The following is an 18032-nucleotide window of genomic DNA, read 5'->3' as shown; positions in this document are numbered from 1 at the left end:
TCCAATAAAATGATAAAAAAGAAAAATAATAAAGGCAGTTCGTAACATGGACAAAAGAATTGAAAATGCTGATCACATAGACATCTTCTGTTACTATATAGAAAAAAATAAACAAACAAAAATCTCCAGGTTTATTATATGGGATGCTGGCGATGAGTTCTGCACAAGCCGTCCTTGTAGAATTGTATTGTACCAGGGCTCTCAGTAGACTTCCTATAAATTCATTTGCCCATGTTCCAATGAGTTCATGCACATGTTCAGCTAGATTACTATTTTATAAATGTCATTGCTCCTTACTAAGTGAGAGCTTGTATTCAGTAGGATGGCATATTATCTGGTGTTAATGAAAAACATCACAACCGTCTTCTCTCATACATAAATACTCTATATTAAGAAGTAGGAAATTTCAAACCTTCAAGTAAAAGGGAAAATTTGAGATTAGATGCAAACCATGCTCTGTTGGCACTCTTAAATTAAGAAAATACATAGGACACAGCTCTGGTGGCTCCACTCTAACAAAGTGACTCTTCCACTCTGTGCATAACAGCAGGTGGTAAAGTGGCATTATAAGCCAGTCACTTACACTTCAAGCACAAAGGCAAAGGATCCATTTTACTTTTAGAGTTAGCTTAAATCATTGTGTTACACTTGTCTACATATATTAAAAGACAATAGTAAAAATTTTAAAGTTTGCTTATCTCCAAAGGCAAACACATATGAGATATAACAATGCTCATATTGTTTTTCTTTTCTTTATCTTTCTTTGAATTTTCTTCCAAAACTGCTTTCTTATAATTGGACTAACCCATGATAGCACACTGCATTCTCTAAAATATTTTTAAGATAATAGATATTGTTTTCTTATAATCCCATATTTAAGAATATCATCTATAATAGGCAAGGTGTAGAAAATTGTATGCTTCCTTGAAAGATAGGAAGAGAAATACCATATGATCCAACAATCTCTACAGCTGGGATGTCCTAAAATCAAAAAACAAGATATGTAAGATTAACAGATTTTTGTACACTCATTTTCACGTTATAATAGCAAAAAGATAGAAACAATGTAAATGGCCATCAATCAAAACTGGATAAGCAAATTATGGAACATATACACAATGAGTACTGGACAACACGAAGGAACAAGGATGAATCTGCAGAAGTCTTCGTAACATAGAAGGACCTGGAGTCTATGCTGATGAGTGAAATAAGTCAATCATAAAAGGTGAAATATTCTGAGACCCCTACTATTAAGTGCCATGAAAATTTTTTCACACTCAAATTGAAAATCTTTGATGATTACCCTGGATAGAAGGGAAAAGGAGGGTAAATTACTGGTGGGAAGTTATACAGGTATTCACTTGGGTGCAAAGAAAGGCAATTTACACTAAGAGGGGAGTTTTCAAAAATATTGGAGTTCAGGGAAGACATTGGGGAATCTTCAGAGTTAAAGGAAGGAGAGGTAGTGCTATTATGTCCACTTCCTGCAATAATGATATTAAAGAGATCTATAGATGGGCACATGGCTGATGGATATGGGAGGGAAAGTGGAAGTATAGCCACAACTTTATACGGGCTTGACACAGGATACTGTCTCTCACAAGGAGACCTAATAGTCCTCTGGCTAAATGTTGGACCGCTCATCACAAGGTTGGAGGCTCAACCTCCCAGCTGCTCCATAGGATATAGAGGAAGCTGCCTGCCCTGGCGACGGTTTACAGTCTTCAATTACTATCAGTCTCATGGACTTGGAAGCTGCGTGTTTGATTATATATCTTTGCTGTAAATATAGTTAGAAATGCAGTAAAGTGACAGGGTTCTGAAATGTCTTAGACATAATCACACACCGAACACCTTGAGTCACAGGTCTAGTATCTTAGGCCCATCATCTCAAGGGGCATCAAGATCAACTGGCATGACACAGTCCTTGTGGCATACTTCGGCGATTGCTGACAATGATTTTAAAAGTTGGTATGCAGCCATGTAAGGTGCAAATATTGGTTTCCCCAGAGGAAAAAGCTTGAAGAAATTGAAATCAGTTATTCCATTAGACTAAAGGTCATGACAACATCAATCTCTACAATCATGACACAAGGAGAACTAGACTGTGCTCTGCCTCCACAGTCACCTGCTGCTAAAAGGGTCACATTAGTGGGTTCCACATAGATGGGGAGGAAAATTAAAAATCATAAAGAAGCTTAGTAGCTGACTAGAGACTGGTGGAAACTACTGCCCCCACCTGCCTCCAGACTATGGTCTTCAGTTCCCTTCAAGTCTAGAAATGAACTCAGCGCAGACTCCATTTTTTAGCTAAATCGATCTCTAAGGAAAATAGGAACGCCATGGAGGCACACACTCCTTAGAGGAATCAAGCAGTTGATGTCCAAAGGGCACCATTGAGCCAAAAACAAAGCTCACACACGTTGAGAAAGGAGGAGGAAGGATAACAGAGAGCACAGGGAGAAAGTGAGATGAGTGATGTTACACTGTCGGGATCGCAACCAATGGGATGAAACAAAATGTGTATAAAATTATTAAATGGAACATTGATTAACTCTATAAACATTTGGCCCATGCGCAACACAAAGGCTTTTTTAGACATTCTAAAGTAGTTAAACCAATTAGAAATCATTACCTGAACTTTAAATAAATTGTACTGGTATACTACTACCCTAAATTTAATGGACCATTAGAAAATGAAAACACTTAACTTCTTAGCCTTAAAATTCTATTGAACCAATTCTTATTTTCAAAGAAATTGATTTCTTAGCATGCATCTTCATGTAAGGAAAATATTTTTATCGTGAATTTATAATGGTGTTATCAGTGCAATTATATATACCCTATTGCTATCCCAAATAGCATCATTGTACAATTTAGAAAACATCACCTCTCCCTCCGAGCACTGTTCTGCTTGTTATCTGAAACCAGTATCAGTACACACACACAAAAAATCTATGCTTATGAACATGATTTCTAGTGTTGCACAATGTATAACTTAACCTATTAGATTATGCCAAAACTTTGTAGAAGATAAATTTTCCAATCCATTCAGATCAAATGTTTAATGCACTCTCCACAAATAGTTGAGGTAACACTCAAAGAAGCTGGATTGTAGGAAAAAAAGCAGCAGAAGCAGAATTTGAAGATGGCTTAGTAGTAGCCTGGTTTTTTGGTTGCTGTTTTTTAAATCATTTTATTGGGGGGCTCGTACAACTCTTATCATAATCCATACATCCATCCATTGTGTCAAGCACATTTGTACATATGTTGCCATCATCATGCTCAAAACATTTGCTCTCTACTTGAGCCCTTGGTATCAGCTGCTCAATTTTCCCCTCCCTCCCCACACCCACCTCCCCCATGAACCCTTGGGATGAAGCACTTGCTAATGAAGATTAAGGACTGCAGCCTTTAGTATAGATCACTCAAAGTAAAGAAGATGAAAATCCTCATGTTTGGACCAACAGGTAACATGATAAGTGGAGAAAAGTTTAAAATTGTCTAGCATTTCATCCTGCTTGGAAGCACAATCAATGCTTATGGAAGCCCCAATATCGAGCTCAAAGGATGTGTTGCCTTGGGTAAATCTGCTGTACTCAACCTCTTTAAAGAACTGAATAAACAAAGATGCACCTGAACCTGCAACAAAGATGCACCTGAACCTGAAACAAAGATGCACCTGAACCTGCAACAAAGATGCACCTGAACCTGCAACAAAGATGCACCTGTACTAAACCTCTTTAGAGAGAACTGAGTAAACAATAAAGTGGACCTGACTCAAGTCAGGGTATTTTCAATACCCTGACATGCACTTGAAAGTTGGACATTAGATATGGAAGACTACAGATGAATTGATTCATCTGAATTGTGAAAAGAATATTGAAAGTATCAGTAACTGTCTAAAGAACAAACTGATCTGCCTTGGAAGATGTATGACCAGAGTGCTCCACAGAGGCAAGGATGCCAAAACATTGCCTTCACATACTTAGAACATGTTGTCAGAAGAGATCAGTCCCTGGAGGAGACCATCATGTTTGGGAAGTTAGGTGGCAATGAAAATGAGGAAGGCCCTCAACAAGATGGATTGACACAGTGGATCCAACAGTGTGCCCAAGCAAAGGAACACATGTGACCACGGCACAGGACTAGGCGGCATTTCCTTCCATTGTTTGTGAGTTTGCTATGGGTGGAAGCTAATTCGCTGGCACTTAACAACAATGACAACCCAGAGGTTTTGAGATAGGTTTTCAAGTCAATAAAGCACACACACATACGTACACACGTTAACTTGGGAACTATCCTATTTGGATCAAACAACATGATAATCATCAAGCACATAATTGGAAACTAGTTACATTTTCCTTGAGAACAAATATAACAAAACACAAATGGACATAAGCTATAAATATAAATTTCTGACGAGAGCTATTGAATGTCAGGTAATGTGTCAGGACAGCCTTGTTATTTAGCCATGGTTCTTAGCTTTGCTGAGTAGTAGGATCAATTACAGCATTTAAAAAATATATTGATGCCTTACCCCAGGCCAGTTTAATCAGAATCTCTGAATCTAAGCATCAGTGGTTTTGAAACTTCCCAAAATGGTTGCTGATACCAACTCAGAGATTAGAAACTCTTCAATAGATGGTTTTAGGTTTAATACTCTATCCTGAAAGAGCCCAGAAGATTGGTCTTTACATTTTAGTGTCATCAGAATGCCTTGTTGTTACGTGGCATCTAATTGGTTCTGTCCCAGAGTGACCCCATGCACAACAGGGACACTACCTGCCTGGTCCTGCACCAGCCTCACAATTGCTCCTATGCTTGAGCCCATTGTTGGAGCCACCGTGTCACTCCATCTCATTGAGGGCCCTCCTCTATTTTGAGGCCCTCTCCTTTACCTAGTCCGATATCCTTCTCCAGGGACTGGTCTCTTCCGACAATATATACAACACACATAAGGAAGTCTCGCCAAGCTGGTCTCTGACCCAAACAGGCTTGGTCGACCTTTTGGCAGTCCATGGTACTTTCAATATTCTTCTTTAGCATCACAATTCAAATGTATGTACTCTTTTTCAGTCTCCCTTATTCAATGTCCGACTTTCACATGCATATGAGGCCACTGAAAATACCATGGCTTGGGTCTGGCGCACCTCAGTACTCAGAGTAATGTTCTTGATTTTCATTTCTCTAAAAAGATCTTGTCCAGCAGATTTACCCAAACGAATGTGTCTTTTTATCTCTTGATGGCTGCTTCCATGAGCACTGATGGACTGTGCTTATGAGCAAGAAGAAATCTTTGGCAACTTCAAACTTTTCTCCACGTATCATGACACCACCTAGTGATCCAATTGTGAGGAGGATTCTGACCTTCTTTCCATCAACTTGCCATCCATACTAAAGGCTGCAATCCTTGATCATAAGAAACACTAGGAGGGTACAATAAAACTGTACTTCCTGGGCCTCCTCCCAAATGCATGAGTCTGTAGATGCTGAGGCTGCTGGTCTGAGCCCGACTCTTGAGCAACCAGTTACTCAAATGTCGGGGACAGCCACACTGACCTCCCACAGAGCTTTGAAGGAACGCAGAATCTCAAGCCACAGCACAGAACAATTGGATCAGAATCTGAATTTTCACAAAACCCTCTGGTGATTCGTAGAGTAATTAACATTTCAGAAAGCGTGGTGTAAATTATACCCCTACTTTGGCCAAGAGGACTAGGAATGGGATGGAACAGGATCTGGAACTGCCGGTAACTTGAGCGCTAACCTTCGAAACCCTTCAGCACTAACAGTGTCGTGCAGAAATTCAAGCCTCGTGTTGCCAGGTATTCCAATATCTCAAAAAATGTGAATCTGGATGCTTATGTGAAATCTCCCAACTGTAAAATATTGGCAATTAATTCAAAGGTCTCATAACGTCTTCTAGGCTAAATAAAACATGCCCGTGGGCCATAGTTCGCCCACCGCCTTAATGTAACCCCTAACCTAAAAAAAGTCGATCGTAACTTAAGTTAGTTTGGGGGAAAATGTTGGAGATGCCTTTAGAACACTCTCTTTAAAAGCTTTAGATAAATGGTATCTTTGGTAACATAATTATTTTCCATTGGGCATAGTTTGTCTGACAAGAACTCAGCAAAGCAGCAGAAATGAATGTTAGACAGGGCAGCTTTGAAATATAAGTTATGGGAGAAAATTTATGCAGCTTTAAGGCAGGAAGCAAGAGAGGCTGCCCAATGCCTCGGGAGGGCCTTTGAGAACATGAGATGTGAGAGCAATCCATCTCAAATGGGAAGGTTTGAGGCATTTGATTATGTTTACTAATAAATACAACCATGGGCATGGAAAATATTTTAGTCACAAGCCTTTAGGAATGAAAGAACAGCTGCCTTATGGATGTAGAATTTATACTCACTTATTAAGTAAGTATATCAGTTCCAAAGTAATATCAGTTCCATAGTATCTCTCCATTTTTATATAAAATTATTGAATTTTATCATTTCCTTTTAAGAAAAAATAGTTTAGGGGGTGGAAAAACTACAATCGAGATATACAAATAGGCTCAAAGCACTATATTGTGAGGATCTTGGGCCGTCATCATGCCATCCCTTTTTAAAGATACCTTAGAAACTTGTAAACCATCTAGAAAATAACAAGAAGGGATCTTTCAGCAAGGTCAGTTAGGACTAGAAAGTGCACAGCAGGCAGCTAAGCCGCCGAAAAGAACCATGAAAGTCAAATGATGTGTCTGAGAAGGAGAAAGGCGAACAGGAAAGTGATGAGAACTGCTTATTACTTCCCTGGAACAGGAGTAAACAAGCAAAGTTTCCTAAACACATGGAATGAAACAGAAAAGGCTCAGGAAACTTTCCAGTCACCTCTCAGTAGGCTCTGCTTGTGACTATATCTCCTTTAAGAAATGACCCTAAAAATGTTTTTTTTTTTTTTTTTTTTTAAAGAAGTGACCCTTTACTCCATAATCTCAAATGACACTCCCGGATCACAAGCCCATTTCTTAGTCTGTCATAAAAGGTGTTCACGATACAAGGACAGTTTAGCTCTAATCCTCTTAAATCAGAAAGCATTAACTCATCTCTTTCCAAAGCCCTCCAATCAGCCCAGCAATTAAGACAATAGGTCCTTGTCTGCACGCTACAGACATATCTTTAAAACGGGCAAGTGTCTGCCATTGGAGTAATGAAGTAAACCTTAAAGTTTAGCAGGATGATTTGGGGTCAACATTTGAAGAACTACTATTATCTCATAGTTGATTCTAACACCAATATGTTTTCATTATTTTTCAAGTTGAATATTCAAGACACACGCATGAGGCAAACATATACTAGATGACATTATTTCCTTTAGCAAGGAAGACGCACATCATATAGAATAGTAAATAGGAGAAGACAGATAGGCTTTGACAGTTCTACAAACATAAAGGGAGTTTCACTTGATGCTGCCATGATTAGCGGCTTCAAGTGTAAATGATCCTACAACCTCACAGGTTCCAACACTTATTTGTCCTACTGCCCCACTCTCAGGAAAAACCCTTCCTTAACGCCTCCCCTGAAAATGAAATCTTAGGTATAGATCCAGATCTAGCTATCAGTGCCCTTACCCAGAACAAAGTATAGCCATCTACTTTTATAGCCCACACCGCCCTCTGGACACTTTCAGTGCCCCCGGGGCAGTCTTCCCACTGTGGAAAATACGGATTCTAAGATAAGCATTCACTTTGGGAGTATTTTTATAAAGGGCCAAATTGAGTGCATGATGTGTAGATTATTGTTCTGAAAATCCGAAGTCCATTGTGTTTACCTGTGCCTGTGAGAAGCCACAATACACAGTACAACACATTAAAGACACTCTATATTAAAATGCCTTCACTTTTTCAGTTATTCTATGTCAGTGGTTCTCAAACTTCCTCATGTTGTGACCCTTTCATACAGTTCCTCGTGTGGTAATGACCCCCCCAACCATAAAATTATTTTCCTTGCTACTTCGTACGTGTAATTTTGCTACTGTTATGATTCGGGCAGACCCCTGTGAAAGGGTCATTCGATCCCCATAAGGGCCGTGACCCACAGGTTGAGAACGGCTGCTCTAGATGAAAATGCACTCACCTCTTATGTTTCTTTATAAGCAAGAAGAAGAAAGACAGTAACATTTAATCATGGCCTAAAATCTCTCAGGCCCTGTGCTTAACAAAATCACCAGTCTGATGGGATGTTGAAGGAGACAAGCTTTATGGTCTCTTTAATTAAAACTCTCTCTTTTCTGTGGAATATTTGAGCAATTTGATATGTAAATCCTAACCACAGTAAGTCACAGAATTAATTGTGACTTAGAATTAATTGCCTGTCAATTATAGCCTTATTATTCTACAAAAAGAAACTCCTTTACCTATGGGTCAATCTTAAATCCAAAACTACAGAAAGGATATGCAGTAGAAAAACAACAATTGTCTCATCCTGACTATGTTGACATAGTACATGATAAAAATAGAACCTAAGAGAGGAGAGAAACAGAGGAGGAAAATAGTATTTTATGTTCATACACAGAGCTTAATGCAAAATGTTTCACTTCACATATTCTTCATTTTTTATCACAAATTCAAAAATATTATTTTAATAGTTCAGTCATTAGCCACTGTTGTGTTCATACCCAGCTACCATGCAACATATCTAGTTATATGGGAAGAAATAAAATGCAGGGCTTTCTGGTTTGTGAAAGTCATTAATATGCATGAGAGTGCAGCTTGCCCCTTGTGGAGATGTAGAAGGTTCTTGTTAGCAACCTCCCAGACGTCTCCATATGTGGCTGTCTCTTCATTTGGAACTTGCCTTGGCCAGTGAATTTCCGAAGGCAAGAAAAAATATGATTGAGCATCCAGGCTTTCCTGATATCTCTTTGCCATCGCCATCAGAAGATTATGCTCCAAGAGGAGAACAAGAAACACCGAGTGGTTTCTCCCCCCCCCCACACCCCTATGCTGGGGTAGGGTGGTATGCTGGGATGGCACCATCCCAGAAACCCCAAGCATGATTTGCCAAGACAAAATCAAAAAGGGTGAAATAGATGCATCTCACAGCTCCATATTGCCCTCTTAATAGCTCTATCATCACACTTACCATATCACATCATCTTGTTCATTATTTTCTATTTTTCACTAGGATAATTTTCTATGGAACTGAAATTGCATTTTTAACCTTGGGGGCAGGTGGTTTGAGGGAGCAAAGGCTTCCTAAAAAGCAAATAAATATTGAAGAATTAAGCAACATAAAGAAATAGCAAATATTCTATTCAAACCCTTGCTTGTTATTCAAATGATTATCAAATAGCTGAAGTACATAAGTGAAAAATGTCCAGCATGATAAGAAAACATAAAGTTTGAGCTCTGCCCCGTAAGAGAGTGGAACAAAGGCTTCTTGTAGTAGATGATGCTTGAGTAAGCTAGCATCAGGCCTTGAGTAGACAACTAACTCCATGTGTTGGAGAACCTTGTTTAATGGGTTTCAATGGCGGATTTTTTCAGAAGCACTTGAGGAAGTTTCTCTACAGATGAAGCAGGAGTAAGAGCCACTGGAGAACGTTGGAATGGGTTAAGCTAAGCAGATGGAATGCGGCAAACCAGGACACGGTGGGTGAAATGGCACAGTCTTTGTGGGAAACAAGCTATCGATTGCTATCTTAGTCTGGACTTGGAAGCCAGGAGCATGAGAGTCCAAGGCTGAAGGAATGAATGTCCATGGTTCATCACAGGGGTCAGTGTCTTCCACGGAAAGAGCTTGGATTTGATTTCAGGGGCAATGGGAAGCAAAGAAATGATGCAGAAGATCAACATGACCAGCTTTGTAGCTTTGAGGTTTGAAACAAATCTCTGATGAAAGTAGCAGGAGGAATAAAATCAGTGACTAGATGAAGAAGTGTTTTAAAATATGTGAACCTGAAGGAGCGTTATGAAGAGCTGCAACATGGAAGAATGTAAAAGGCTCCTCCTGTGTTTATTGTCCACAGACAAGTTTTTACGTGGGCGCGCAAACAACTGATACTGAATGAATAAGAAGAGGCAAACAACGGAAAGCAATGTTTTGTTTGCTGTTGCAAAAACATGAGTCACAATCCATGAGTGGCCAGCCAACAGGCATTCATCAAAAAGGTAGAGGGAGAATCGACAGATAGTGCAGTCAGAGGAAATAAAATCCCAAGAATAAAGAAAGGATCAATAATCCAAATGCAGCACAGAGATGCAGTTAGATAGGACTGAGAAAGCAATTATTGTCTTTGGTCATTTTGCCTTTCCCAGGCAGTTTGAATAGACTACTGGGGGTGAGAGCCAGACAAACACTAGCCTGAAGAATGACGCAGTAGAGAAGAACAAGCAGCACATCCTCCTGAGGCTGCAAACCCACGTGGATGGGGTAGATTTGCCCTAATCTAATTGTCCTATTTTTATGGAGCAGAAATAGCCTTTATGCTTTTAGCACATATCACTGACGATCTTTATCAAAATGGCTCAAAGATAGAGTCATCTTCCTCAGCCTGAGTATAGAACTTCAATCACAGTAAAAAAGGCATTATGGATGAGAAGTACCTCCATAGGTCTCCTAAATGAATGTGCTTGGGACACATGCCTGAGTGGTGCGATCATTAAGCGCTCAACTACTAACCAAAGGTTGGCAGCTCAAACCAGGATTTTGAACCAGTTTGAAAAGTTTGGTCAAGGCTCACAGACACAAGGGTTGCATACATACTGTTTAACAGCCAAATACCTCTGTGCCCAATGCTTTGACCTGAACTGAAGAAAGGTGGCTTTGCCCAGCTCAGACAGGAGCCAGCCCAGACATTCAAAGTTGTGAGGTCTGAGTGGGCCATTGCGTTCCATTTCCACTCTGGTCAAAATCTGACACCTTGAGAGATTTGGTTGCTCTGCGATCTGTATACTGTCCTTATTTTCATGGGTCATGAACAGGCCATTTGAAATTAGTCTTAGTCCCTGCTTTAAACCCAGTTAGAGGCCCCTCCACAGACAAGCCGGTAAACCCCGTAGAGCAGGGCTACCCCACATGTAAAGACCCCTGAACCCAAACTGGCTGAACGGCAACCAACAATCACTTCAGAAATGACAAGATCTTTGTGGGGATGGAATGCTATCCTACACATATGTCAAAGAGTAAAAAGACACGACTGTAAAACGACCTAAAGCTTTATTTGGGCCACCCCATCACATCATTAGTATTTACAAGAATGTGTTAGGTATGTCTAACACTATATTTAACCCATGTGTATTAAAAAAACCACAAATGAAATAGAAGACATGGGGAGGAGTCTCATCCAAACCCACTTCTTTTTTTAAATTTCAAGCATTGCCTCGAAAATAACTTTCCTTTCTATTGGTCACACGCATTGGCTTTACTATCTTGCTTATACCTACATGTTAGGGCTGATATTTAACTAACACTCATGTCCTGTGTTTGCCCCACTGACAGCCAGAGGAACGAAATAGCTGCGGGTTGTCTGGAAATGAGACTGCATCTGTAACATCTGTCTTCATTCAATCAAAACCCAGTGCTACTTACATTTTACGAGTTTACCTGCAACAGGAAACCACTTTAAGAGTTTTAAGACATTCTCCTCCAGGAGGATTAACAGGAAGCTGTACTTTTCATCAAACTTTTCCAACACCTTCTGCCATTTCCCCCATCCTAGCTGTCCAGCTGGATGTCACCACCTTGCGTGCAGCAATGATGGAGTGTCTTATCCAGAGATACTCATTAGAAGAGGTTTTGCTGGAAAGTGAAAATCAGTCATTATGGGAGTAGGGGTGAGGTGAGCAAAAATGTACTGTTTGAACCAAGTTCTGCTCCTAAATCTCTTTAAGTCTAAGTTATATAAAAGTTATGTTCATTTATCATCAAACATTAGTACTTTAAATGATTGTATTCTTATATAGAAACACAAAAGAAACTTTCCAGATACACTACAACATCTTGAACATATTAGTAAATTAATAAAACAAAGAATGCTCTGATGAGCATCACAAAGCAGTGGCCATTTGTCACCAAGAACTATTGTATGTAAGTCAAAAATTTAAATCCACTGGCTTTATAGTCTGTTAGTGACTGCAGGTTGCACAGTAAGTTGGTGTTCGTATTCTGAGGACTGCCTTTCCCAGGTAATCTGAAAAGCTATTATCAAGCGGCTTTATTCCTCCTTCATCCAAACAACAAATTATCTCTTTCCACCAAAATGACGACATGCCGTAACTTCAGTTACATAGAAGTAAAGCTAGTTATTTGGGGAAAGGAGCAGTACCAATTGAGAAACTAAACAAAATAGCCGCAAAAGTCAAGGAGAAAGAAGCCCAGCATAACACAGCCCTTGTTCAATAGATACAATTTGGCCATCATTTATTTTTTTTTACTAAGTTCAGAGCCCTCTTGTAAAGTATAAATATCTAACAATAACATAGCATTTTGATGCTTCTTTATTCATTTTGAATTTTTCTCATTTCAGAGATTAGTAACAGCCATGAATATCCTCACCCCTTCACAATCACTAAGTGTATATAATTTACTGGTTTAAATAATTTCTATTAGTTCCTTGATTAAATCTGTGTCATATGTACACTTCTGTGCTTTACAGACGCCGTGAAGGCATAACATCGGAGTGCCTGTAACATGTCCTGCTTGCTCCCACTTACAAACATGAAGCAACAATCTGAGATACACTTAACCCTGCATGAGACCGCCTCCTAATGGTACAACGGCACCCAGTAGCTGTGCCAAGTAAATAGACAAAGCTGCATCTCTGGATCCTAGAGTCAGGCCGCCCAGAACGGAAACTGAATCCACCTCTTATTGCTGCTACTTTCTCTCTCTATGTCTTAGTTCCCATATTTAGTAGCTATGTTGTATATGTATAGTATATATATATTAAAATTATCTTTATATATGTACATTATATGTATGTTGTAGAGTGGTTATGAAGATTAAGTCGATACATGTGATAGCATATAATGGATGCTCCATACAGCTTAGTTGGCAGTATTAACATGACTGTAGAGAGGTAAATGTATTTCTGGCCCCTCTAAAAGGGAAAAAAAATGTTACAAAAAAAGTCAAGTCATGTCAGATATCAGCTTACTCTCAAAAACATGTATGTGAAAAGTGAATACAGTACCATCCAAGGCAGGGGTGGCAAGGCCAAAAGCAACCAGAAGAGGTAGGCTGTGAAGTACGCATGTAAGGATCCATTAGGATTTAAGCTGTGGAGATGTCCAACATCCCGTTAGTCCATACAAATTTTGAAACCACATAATGACCTAAAAGTGACAATCATAGTTGAAAGCTTGATGGATTCTTATTTCTAAGGAGTTCTTTCCAACAATCTATAATGTGAAACACTTACATGACAAGTCGTATGACTGGATTAAACCTGGAGAGTCCGGAGGGTAGGAGAATAGGGGTAGAATTACAGACCTCTTTCAACAGCCTGAAACTGTCCATGATGAATAAAGTTGAATTACTACGAGAGACACAATGGAGAAATGGGTGACAAATGAACAGGGAAGCGTCTACTTTGATGTGACATAAGAATAAGTCTACAAGGCACAATAATAATTATGGAGTGCTTATTTTCCATTAGACAGTATTTTAAGTGAGTGACTGACTCATATTAACTTGTTTAACTCTCATAATAACTCTAATTATAGAAAACAAACCCAGTTCTGTTGAGAATTGCAAAGTATAACAATACAAAATTTATCACCTATTACTTAACCAAAGTTAATACATGTCTACTTTCTAGTGATTTCCCTCCTTCCTTTTTCCATCCCTGGTAATTATTAAAGAACGTTTCTTTCTGTGTAGAAACTTTTTCCTGAAATTTTATAATAGTGGTCTTATACAATATTTGTCCTTTGGTGAATGATGTCCTCCAGGTTGATGTGTGTTATGAGGTGTTTCATGGATTCATCAATCTTAGAGTTGTGTGTACGTATCACAATTGTTTATCCATTCATCCATTAAGGGGCACTTAGGTTGTTTCCATCTTTGCTACTGTGAATAACACAGTGAGTATTAGCATGCATATATCAATTCATGTCTCCGGTATATAAATCTAGTGGCAAGATTGCTAGATCATCTGATATTTCTACTTCTTTTGAAGGAAAATTCAGACCTTTTCCACAGTGCTCGCACCATTGTATAGTCTCACCACCAGGCTGTGAGGAGCTCCAATCTCCCCGTACTCTGACCAGTACTTGTTGCTTTTCGTTTTGAACTTTGCTATAATTGCTTGTGGGAGATAGATCTCATTATTTTGATTCTCAGCTCTCTAATGACTAATGGCCACATAGCACATAGCTTGCTCACTGCCGACATAACAATATCAAAAGACTAGTTTCTGCCAAAGGAAGTCATGTGTGGTAAACAGAGGGTCACTGAAACAAGGGAAACCAACACAGAAAGAATTGACACAATTGCTAATCAATGAGCTCAGATATATCAATGATCAAGAAGATGGCATAAAACCCGGAACTGCTTCAATCGTTCATGTTTACGTATCATTCTGTTATACCTTGACTCAATGGGAAATAACAGCAACTCTTATTTTAATTCCCATTTTAGAGAGGAACAAAGAGCCTAAGCAACTTCCGCAAGGATACAGCTAGGAAGTCTACGGCTATTAAGGGCTGTAGAGAGGAATTGTGCACAATCTGACTTTTATTCCCTCTACTACCTTTCTTCCTTCCAATGTCAAGTGGCTTAAGGAATTAACCAGATAAGGTTGTATACAAGCTTAATTCAGAAATATTTGAAAATACATAATGGAGTGTGTGTTTCAGGGTAGAGTCAAGCAGATATTAATAGAGAGTTAATTTGATACTGCACAGGAAGCATATGGATAGGTTAACTACACTATAAATTCCCTTCTTGCCTGTGTAGTATCAAATAAGATATGCTTAGAGAAGTCACACAGCAAAAGAATTAGATAAATTACTATGCTGATCGACACCTCAACCTTACAGAAGGTTCATGTGTTCTAAATTATAGGCAGCAGAATGGGCTGATTGCCTTGGAATCTTTTTTTTTTTATATTATTACTTTTAGTCAGTCATTATCTTACCATTGGGTTTAACCTCATAAGACTACAAAACCCAACAGGGGGTACGTGCTTGAATAAGTAAAACAAAGCACTGTCGTTTTCTAATAGGGTCACAAGTAATGCCGGTAAATTAGTAATTAGGAGACTACCTTTATATAAAGAAAATTTTAAAATTTTAATGGGTTTGAATTACTATAATTAAATAAAGCTCAAACCCAGCAAGATAAAAAGGATGAATGAATGACTTCCCAAGTGAAATAAACTTGTGAGTTATCAGGATTAGGACTAAATCTAGTCATCCCCCAAATCTTTATTAATGACCAGGAAAAGCCTACAATATGCTAATTAAATCTATAAATGCAACTGAGCTCACACGATCTTTCCAAAGGTTAAGCTAGGACAAAAGTTAAAAAGAAACATCTTCACCTTAAGGAAAATATTTTTAATAAGTAGAAGTACTGTCATAAACTCTCACTCAAAGCACCATCAATTATCATTCAACAGAGATGCTCTTTAAATAAAGGTCAAATTCCACATAATCAAACTATGGGAACAGACACATGAAGCTGGCTTTAAGAAAGCTTCACCATTTACATTTTCATTTAGTGTAAAAAACCTCCTGCTTGTTTTTTATTGGTCAAGGGGGAAAAAGACATGAACAATGAAAAAATAAATTTTTCACCTTTATCATTTATACTTTTTTCCCCTTTCTAACTTAATGAACCAGAAACTCTCTGTTTGCAAGTAATAACATAATTATGTCCTTGGGAACTTGTTTTTTATAATGTAGCATTTATTCTTTAGCTCTCAGGTCATTAGTTCAGAATTATATGTTTTTCTCATAACAACTGATAACAATAAATTCTTATATTACATCCCAAAAGAACTATGAAAAAATGCCTACTAGTCAATTCATTCAAAACATATACAATGCAACAGTAGAATGGGGGAGATTTTGACCAAGAAAAGAAGCTCAACATTGAGTATATTTTTATTCAGATATTTTATCCACAATATTGAATTTAGTGTATTATAAATGATTGTCCAAGAAAGCACAATAGAATTACTTGTATCATAAAGTTCATTTTTAGTATTCAAATCAAGCCTGTAACAACCTAATTTAGAAAAACGTAAGACAATCCTTCAGTTCTGTACAGCTTTCCACCCCAGTTTCCAAAACAACCTCAAACCTCACTACCCTGAAGTCAATTCCAATCCAGAGCAACCCTAACAACAGAGTAGACTTGCCCCTGGGGGTTCTGAGGTCACAGATCTTGACAGGAGCAGAAAGGCTCCTGGTTGCCCCTAGCAGCAGTGGGTTCTACGGTTGACCTTGTGCTTAGTGGCCCAATAGGGAGCCTATCTTCCCACCCCGGTTTATAGAGGCTTCCTGAGTTCATGCAAGCTATCCACTTGTTGCCCACTGAAAGATGATTTCCCTCCTTTGAGGAAGACATATTATTAAATTACATCTTCAACTTATCTCCTGGGCAGACAAAAAGACAAGCATGCTGTGCTAAACCTCAAGCATTTGGAAAGTTTTATTTATTTTTTAAAGTTTGCTGACAATAGCTAAAAATTTAGGTGTTTTCATCTGAAAAATACATCGTGTCTTAAAATGCCAAGCAATAACAATGGTAGACATTCTCATCTGGAAATGACCAGCTACTGCCAAAAAAGAATCTAACTCTTTCATCCCTAAGTCTCCAGGTCCCAGTTCATGCCTAAAAGGGTGGGATTAATATGGATCACAATGATTGACATAAAATCACCCCCTCCACCCCCAGAGCGGGAGGAACAACAGAAACAGTGGGGAAGGGAAATATTGGTCATTGTAAGGTATAAAAATACTTATAATCTATAATTTATCAAGCGGTCACAAGGGTGGGGGGTGCGAAGCAGAACTCATACCAAGGGCTCAAATAGAAAATGTTTAGAAAAGAATGATGTACAAATATGCTTGATACAATCGATGTACGGATTGTTATAAGAACTATAAGAGCCCCCAATAAAATTATCTTTAAAAAAAGACTCGACTTTAGTACAGGGTATGAATCCACATCTTTTGTTTCCTTGGCATTCCTGTAAGCATATTTAAATATATACTAGTCCTTTACATAGCATGGAGATTAATGTTCATGTTTCCACTACTCATGAGGGATTCCTGTCTAATTAAAGAGCAACATGTAAGCTCATCAAACTGAAAGCAAGTACCCCCAAAAGTGTGAAGGTGTGCTGAGATTAAGAGTAATTAGGTAGGTAGGGTTCAATATTGCTTCCTTTTGCTGTTGTTGTTGTGTTGTTTGCCTGGGTGCTAGTTCTCCCCATGGTTTCCTTAGTATGGAAATAAATAACCTATAAGGTTACTGAGTCCAAGTCCCCACCAAACAGGGTGAGTTGTAGTCAATTAAGATGGTAACTTCTAGCCACGATTCCCACTTCTGGACTTTATATGCCTGTGGTCATGGTCCCTTGTTGGAGGTCTTCTCTCTACCAGGGGGCAGTACTATAGTGGGAGTTAGACTTCGCTTTTTGTTGAAGGGGTGAATCAAGCCATGCCCTTGGTTTCCTTGAGCCCTACTCTACCTTGATGGAGAGTGTGATTTTAAAAACATCCTTTGTTTTCCTTGGATATTTAACCATAAAACACAAGAATTTTTAATTTCAGGAAAAAATTTTGTTTTTATTCTTTACTTTCATAGTTTATCTATCTATCTATATATATATATATACATTTAATTAAAGGTTACGAAAATGTCACACTCGGCGTTATAGGGATACTGGTTCCATCATACAGTTATAACACACATAGCCTCACCTGCAAAATCAGACCTTTATTTGCTGGCTGAGCTTTGGTAGAAGCAAGAAACCTGTGGTGAGTTTTGGACATCTTTGGTTTCTGGCTCTGGACCCTGCCTGTGGCT

At 38.7% G+C, this 18032-nt stretch overlaps 1 protein-coding gene across 8 annotated transcripts in view; it reads right to left on the bottom strand.

Moving 5' to 3' along the window:
• LOC142450412 (thyrotropin-releasing hormone-degrading ectoenzyme-like) overlaps positions 1-18032 on the bottom strand; it is a 496691-nt gene that overhangs the window by 298797 nt on the left and 179862 nt on the right. For 5 of the 8 annotated variants that reach the window (XM_075552297.1, XM_075552298.1, XM_075552300.1 and 2 more), the window contains exons 3-4: positions 13411-13527; positions 11580-11789 (exon numbers count right to left, since the gene is read on the bottom strand). The exons of 1 other annotated variant lie outside the window; for it this stretch is intronic. The gene's annotated coding sequence lies outside the window, so the exon portion shown is untranslated. Of the gene's footprint in view, positions 1-9130; positions 9245-11579; positions 11790-13189; positions 13325-13410; positions 13528-18032 lie in introns of those variants that run through there. 2 more of the 8 variants (XM_075552301.1, XM_075552302.1) reach the window with 2 other exon arrangements.

The sequence above is a fragment of the Tenrec ecaudatus genome, chromosome 6 (assembly GCF_050624435.1).
Source record: "Tenrec ecaudatus isolate mTenEca1 chromosome 6, mTenEca1.hap1, whole genome shotgun sequence".
NCBI classification, from domain to species: domain Eukaryota; kingdom Metazoa; phylum Chordata; class Mammalia; order Afrosoricida; family Tenrecidae; genus Tenrec; species Tenrec ecaudatus.
The sequence above is the reverse complement of the archived record's forward strand: the minus strand, read 5'-3'. Positions and strand labels throughout refer to the sequence as shown.